The sequence below is a fragment of the Cyprinodon tularosa genome, unplaced genomic scaffold (genome assembly GCF_016077235.1).
Source record: "Cyprinodon tularosa strain WSP-4 unplaced genomic scaffold, ASM1607723v1 ctg11, whole genome shotgun sequence".
NCBI lineage: Eukaryota > Metazoa > Chordata > Actinopteri > Cyprinodontiformes > Cyprinodontidae > Cyprinodon > Cyprinodon tularosa.
The window spans coordinates 859,980-867,441 of NW_024037893.1; the positions used below are offsets into that span (position 1 = coordinate 859,980).

Here is a 7,462-nt window from a genome sequence, read left to right on the forward strand (position 1 = left end):
ACTGTTTATGCTCTAAAAACATTCTAAATGACTTCGTTTCGAGTAAATTCTGGAAGCTACCCACTCAGGACACTTGGAATACATTGGACGAGCAGTATGGAGGAATATTGACACGTTTTTTGTGGACTTTTATGGACCTTTCTGTCTCGGTCACCATAGACCTCCATTATTTGAATGTCAGCAGACAGCAAGAAGCCTCCCAGATCTCCAGATGCATTTGAGATATCAAAAAAGTACTCCAGAGTGTTGTTCAGCATGGGGGTGAGTAGAAAATGAAGGCTAATCATGTTTTGGGTGTACTATTCCTTTAATAATGGATTTGCTCAAACAAACAAATCATTTGTATAAACAAACAACCCAAACACTTAGTTAAGTGATTATTGGCTCAGTTTAGGTCAGCATAAGTTTCTCTGACCCACACTGTGACATCTGTTACTCAACACTAAAAGCTATTGGTAGGATTCACCAAATAGTCCAATTGGACTCACAGAGAAATGCAGCTGAGGAGTGATTTACCAAGAAGTACTGTGATGAAAATGGTGCTGATTCACTCACTCTTTTACTGGAGGTATCAGAACATGATTTTTAAATCTTTCTAATCAAGATACACAAGCAGACAGTCTAACCACTGAGGATGATGGGCCTACTGTTTCTGTACTGGAAGTACCACTGATTTAGTCTCTCGCCCACTGCATGAATCAGGAGGGGATCCTTTCTCTCTGTGGCAAAGCCACTGTCACAGCATGAACCAGTGATTTTCATTTATTCATTATAACTGTGTCACTTACATTGCATATTACACCAATCAACATTTAGAGGAATAAAAAATTCTAGAAATGTTTATTTTTTAAGTTAAAAGTTGTGTTTCAGCTAAAAATATCGACTCTAGATAAAGTCAATTTTTTTCCTGATCCATTTTTCTTTTCCATTTCGGGTTACAAAAACTTCAAAATTAGGTAAGATGAAAGCCCGAAAATTGTTTCTGAACTTTGTTACCTTTGCTAACTCTAGAGGAAGAGTAAATCCTATTTGATCAGCAGACGTATTGTCATTCAAGCTTTGCTTTAGTTTTAAATTTAAAGAAACAAAAACAAACCTCAAATATAATTACATTAACCGAAAGATTCAAACAAATCCTTTGAATAAATCATCAGTTGCCGTTCCTATTACTACTGCCAGCAAATAAAGACACAGCATGCACCTAAATAATAGGATCAACCACTTTAATTAGCCCATGAAACATAAGCTATTTAGCTATCCCAACAGGAATAAGAAACATAGCATTTTTATAATTTTATAAGAATTTGAAAATGAGGGAAAAGTGATAATGTCAGTTTTTTATGCTCCATGAGTTTTTAAAGATAATAATGTCATTGCCTATTTATTAGCAAACAATTTTAGATATATGTACTATAACCCATCAAATATTAATGTATATGTACTGATGTACACACAGTTTTAGTTACATGTAAATTGTTTTCAATCCTCTCCTTTCTACTTAGAAATAAGCCTATTTAGAAACTAGGGTTTGATGTATTAACACTTCTCATTAGGACAAAATAAAATAAACAAATTTTTAATAAAGGTTATTAAAAATCCTTTTTGTGCCTTTATTCAAGGCACAAATGAAAAATGTTTCCCGTTCTAAAAAAAGAGAGCCATGGTGTGTCGTTAAATTAAACTTGAAATGCAATTAGATTTTCAGACAGGCAGACAATATATTCATTATTATTCTTTATCATCATTGTCATTATTATTAACAAAGGCCTCTATCCCTCACCTCTGTCTGACCTTTTTATTTAACTCAAAGTATTTTAAAGTTAATCAGACTACATGCTGTTGAATGATAACTGGAAAATTTTTGTTTTGTTGCTGATGAATGACCAGAATTGGGTGAATTTTTATCAGTTCCAGAAAAATCCTTATTCAGCTTTATTTGTTTTTCATTTATGACATTTAAAATGACAATACACTCTAAACAGCAATTGCAGTACCCACCAGAGTTTGAAGTTACCGTTCATGTTTTTGGGTTTTTTTCCTGTTATGTTATGTCTATGTACCCCAACTGGTGCAGCATTTTGCATGCGGCTGTTCAAGCCCAAGTAGAAGAGGCAACAATAGGGCTGACCCTGGTGGGTGTCCTCAGTTTTTCTGCTTGAACTGCTGCTACTCAAAGTGTGGCAAATTCAGAGAATTGAAAAAGACAGGAGTCCTGGCTCTGCTGTGCTTCCCTTAAGCTACCATGACAAACTACAACAAACCAAACGCAGAACACAAGCGATTGGATGGGTTACATCTCAGATTCTTCTGCATTCTATTCTCTATTTACAGCAAGCATTTATTTTGCAGATGAACCCATTAGCTTCCCTCTTTTCTGTTTGATCAATTTTCCATCTGATCTTTTTTTAGGCCAAGATTTGCTAAAAGTCCCATTTAAAGAGTAAATTACAACACAAGAAAAATAAAAGCTATTTTGAGCTGGTTTGGGTCATAGCGTCTTGGGTTCTGCAGTACTCTATTCATTTAATTGTGACTTTAATGGGCCACTTAGTCTGTTGCTATCCGAGTGCCCTCATTGATTGCATGCCGAAATTCAGGAGGGCGCGGCGTGTCTGTTTGTTTTGCCTTACTAATGGACGCCATCTCAGCATGCACCTCAGCCGAAAGCCCACAGAAGAGCAAACAGAGAGATTAAAGAGAGAAAGAAACACTGGCAGAGAGAAAAAAGGAATATAAAATGTTAGGGAAAAAAAATCAATGATTCACATTTTTGCGTCAACAACTGAAGTAAAGCGAAGGAAAAGGATGTTTGTTAAAGTACTAATTACACCAGACGTGTTATGAACTTGTATACCTGTAAGCAAAACTGGTGTTCAAGAAATTTGCTTTATTCTCTCCTTATTCCTATATCTTACAAATCATTGCTCTCAGCCACCAGTTAATTCTGCAATAAATAATTCACAGCTGTAAAGAAGAAGAAAACAGATAAAACTTGGATCTCATGCTGGTCAGAGAAGGACATTCGACAGAGAATCTAAAGCAGAATGTTAAGCTATACGATGGCTTTAGTAATGTTGCTGCTGTTTGATATTCGCAGTGAGAAGGGGCCTTAAGCCGCTGTCTCCTGGGACAGATAGGGCAGTGAAGCCCGCACTCTGTGGCCAGCAGGGTATAATTACATTTTCCCGTGGGGCACCTCTGCTGCACCAACTCAGCCATATAGAGCAGAGAGATTGAAATCTGATTGCACTCACACCCAGCAGTCAAATATCCACACGTCAACAGTGAACATGTGCACACCGTGCACACCAATCTGAGTCTGGCACAAACACAGAGCACAGAAATACATGCTGAATCAAAGGCATCAGCAAGTATTTGTCTTTTTTTTTGTCCAACGAGCCGCTGACTATTCTTCTCCGTCTATGCAGGGTTCTCGTAGAGGAGTGTTGGAGAGAGGCATTGTCAAAACGCCCTTCAGTCGCTCTTTTATTAGAGCTGACAGGAGCAGAAACACAGATTTCAAATGCTGATCCTCTAAAGCCGCCTCATCACAGGATGTGTTAATGGCAGTTTGTATACGCAGATGAATGGGGATTCAGTTTACTGCTGCTTACTGTCAAACTACATTAAATAGACTCTAAAGAGTCTGTGTGAGAAAGTGAATAAATAGTGAAACAATCGCTGCAGAGAACCACAAGCTTATGATATATTTCTGCAAATAAAATATTTATGCAATCAAATAAAAATAGTGTTGACACACAAACAGCCTAATTTTTCATTCCAGAACCAACGACTTACTAATCATTCCAGCCCAAGATCCGCGTTTATGTTGGTGTTTGTTATTTTAAAACTATACATGCTCTTTTTTTAATAGGGAGCAACAGTTTATTCCAAAATAGAAGTCTGCTGCAGAATAGAAAATTAATGAAACACAAAAATGAGGTATTGAGTCCCGCTAACAGTGTTAAATCATGTAGTGCAGAAATAGCATGTTTCCCCCTTGCATAAATGAGTTGTATCTGTGTATTCTGTCTTTGTCCAGCAGTCCACACTTCATGGCATTATCTTTTGATTCTTTATGCTGCCCTATGAAGAACTGGTGACCTATCAATGTTGACCTATCAACTATGTGTACCTTGTCTCTTAGCACTGCAGGTCAGGTAGTTTTTCTGTTGATTTTTTTTTTTGTTGCATATACATGTGTAGAAATAACACTGTAGTTGTTTTTGTACACATGCGTACCAAACCAACAGGGCAGTGCTACATGTGTTCCCATACTTATTAGATATTTAGTAGGTCTGATCTCACTAGGCTGCTTTGAAAAGACCAAATAGTTCGACAAGCATTAAAACTGCTACTTTTTTTAAATCATTTTAATTATCATATATCCAACTTGTAAAGACCTGATCTTCTGCGATGTCCTGCCAATATACTCTCTGTAGCAAAATGTTTTTTAGGTCTTTGTCATCCAAACTACTCTTCCCTTTCTATATGTGAGAGGATTCTGCAAAGTGCCCCCAAAACACCAGACATTAAGTCTTTTGATATTAAAACATAAAGAACTTAAAAACATAATTCTCTAAGTACAGCTTTATGTCTAAAAGGGTGATCTTTTTCTAATTATTCACCCTGGTGTGTGCATGTAAGCTGCTATGTTCTATTGTATTTTATTCTATTCTATTATTTTCTAAACAATATAACAATTTTTAGGACATTTTCAATTTCACCAGCAGGTCGAGTGAAATACGAGGTAAACATTTAAACGTTAGTCAAGTATTGAAGCTTGTTATTTAGCATGAAACATGTTAAACAGGGTATGATATGAGTATTATGGGGATGATAGTATTATGGATTGAACTGGATTTATCCTAGAAATAAATAATGAAGCTGATAGTTAATAGACAAGTTGTTAAAATATGGCCCTAACCTTAAAGAGAGAAGAACAGAGGCTATATCTTGCACAGCCTTATCTTAAATAATGAAACAAAATGTATTATTTAGCTACACTTGCAAAATGATTTATTTGAAAAGCTTAACTTTAAAGAAGAATCAAACTTTGATCTGTTTTCTTATGTGTCTATTCTTGAATGACTACAATCTGAATGAATAGCAGACAATCCTGATCATCACATTTCTGTGAAAATGTCTTAGAATAATGACCAAATGGTAAATCAGTATTGACGTAGTGGGAGATAAAATAAGGGAGGACAAACCTTTTCTAAACGGCTCAAATAAGGTCTGATGGGAACATTAGATTGAATGTCACTTTATCTAAACCATTATCTGACCACAAAAGGGTTAAATGTTGTGGTAAAATGAGCAGACATTAGTGCTCCCCAGACATCCTGCAGTGTCACCTTGACTGGTGATATCTGCCAAAACACTGCCCCCTGGCCAGGGGAGGGGGCCCAGCTGACAACAGGTTTGTCAATAGCACTTTGAGGGTGGAGATTGAGGGAACTTGTTCTCTGCCCTGAACAACAGCTACAGAGCCCAGCATTAGCATACAATACATATTCATGTGTGTTTCCCTTTGACTGCATCAAGCAGCCTCTCCTGCACATTTCGAGCCAATTTTGCAATCAGCATGTCGAGCACCTCATTTTCTCCAGGGGTCCCACGGCCCTCTTGTGTATTCTCTACACAGCTGCTGCAAAACAACATCAACAGGTCTCAAGGTTATCACCTCCTCTGTTTCCATGCATGTGTGAGGGGTTTGAGACCTGAAATAGTGAGGGAACCATGCAATTGAGAAAATGGCTGATGGTAAATAGAGGGATGTACAATTTTATGCAGTGTGAACATGTTAGATGCATGTGCACAACTAATTTGGTGCAAGTCAGTAGCTGTGATTTTATTTCATCTCCCAACACATTGGCAAGGGTAACCAAGCAATTATGTCTGGATTGTATGTGTGTGTGTTTGTGAGAGAATGACTATGTTCATTTGAGTGCAGGGTGTAGCTTGCAGTTACAGTTTCAACAGACCCAGGGATTCGCTCACAGGTAGAGTAAGCAGTAAGCCGCTGCTTACAGGTACCGTAAGCCATAACTCCCTCCTTCGGTGACATTTCAATGAGAAAAGAGGCCAGTTGATGTGGGGTTAGAGCATCCATGAGTGTGTTGGGATAAATAATGAATGCTTCAAGAACAGATCCCTGAATCTTCTTCTCTTTCCATCCATCCTCTCATCTTTGCATTCATCGATTCCAGAGCACTACAGACAGCATTCAGGGATGTTTAGATGCTTCTGTCATAAATATTTTAGCCATTAGGTCAGCACTCACACCCTGCTCCCCTCGCTGCTCTTAACCACCACCGCTTGGTGATGACACAGCCTTTTGACCCATAAAGCTATTGACAAAACACTGATATTGAGTACATCTACTGAGACCAGTTGTCGGTAGGGGGGCTACAAATGTTGAAATGGCGACTCTAAAATGAACGCTGACTACTGGACGCCTTACTGGCTTCTAAAAAAGGTTCCCACAAGGTAAAGTTTTTCACCAAGGACTACTTTTGAATGTAACTGCAGTAACATTTTCCCCTTTGCTGTAATCTAATGAAAGCTATATCAGATTGTTGTCGTAGAGTGTAAAACAGTAGCACACAGAACATCAAATCAGACAAAAGAAGCACTATAGATGATATGTGATGTTGCTTTATTGAATAAAATGCAGTCTGATGGTCTAAAACAATGATGCAAAACAATAATTTAAGTTGCAGAGAGTTATTTAAAAACCAAGCAGAGCCACATGACCCAGGGTCTGTCGCTAAAACTCCAACTTTGCCCACAGAGTAAACAGAAGCCAAATGACTCGCTGATCTGACTTGGAGCCAAATCCTGTGGAGCAGCCGTTAAACGAGAGGTCTGATCTGTTTTAGTCCAACGAGCAGCCCAGTTAGCGACATGCATAAATCTCGGAGGCAAACAGAATGGATCAGAGCATTCAAGTGTAAACTAGGGCAAAGCTCCAGCACTGTACCTTCTACTCTGGAAGGAAGCAAGTCCTGCAGACGACCGGGATCATGCATGCAGATGGGGCGGTGAATACATACACATGCTGCTATTTGTCAGCTGTTATAACAGATATTCATGAACAGGTATTCATTCACGCACCTGTTTGGCCAGGCTACACCATCTGCTCCTGTCTGCTCTGTTCAGATCCAGTCCGCTTGTGCTGGCAGAGTGATGAGCGAGTCTCACCCCCCACACAGCCCGGTGCAGACAGCTCACTGTTATGGATGCACTGACAAGTGAAAGGATGGAGGCGTGGTCTCACATGAGATAAATAAAAGAGAGAGGGAGAGAGGGAGGAGAGAGGCTCCCTCAATCTACAATTCAATTTTGCTCTCACTCTCTTTTTAGCGCAGTTTTGTCCTCCTCTTCTTTTTGCATATGCTCTCGGTTTTTAAGCAGCCCCCCTCCCTTTTTTTCCATTTCCCCTTCTGCATGTTATTTG

The 7,462-nt window shown here is 38.7% G+C and overlaps 1 protein-coding gene across 4 annotated transcripts in view; it reads right to left on the bottom strand.

Annotated features, from left to right (window-relative positions):
• sulf2a (sulfatase 2a) overlaps window positions 1-7,258 on the bottom strand; it is a 68,702-nt gene extending 61,444 nt beyond the window's left edge. For 2 of the 4 annotated variants that reach the window (XM_038294951.1, XM_038294925.1), the window contains exon 1: window positions 7,120-7,257. The gene's annotated coding sequence lies outside the window, so the exon portion shown is untranslated. Of the gene's footprint in view, window positions 1-6,985; window positions 7,011-7,119 lie in introns of all 4 variants that reach the window. The other 2 variants (XM_038294942.1, XM_038294935.1) reach the window with 2 other exon arrangements.
• Between the last annotated feature and the right edge of the window lie 204 nt (window positions 7,259-7,462).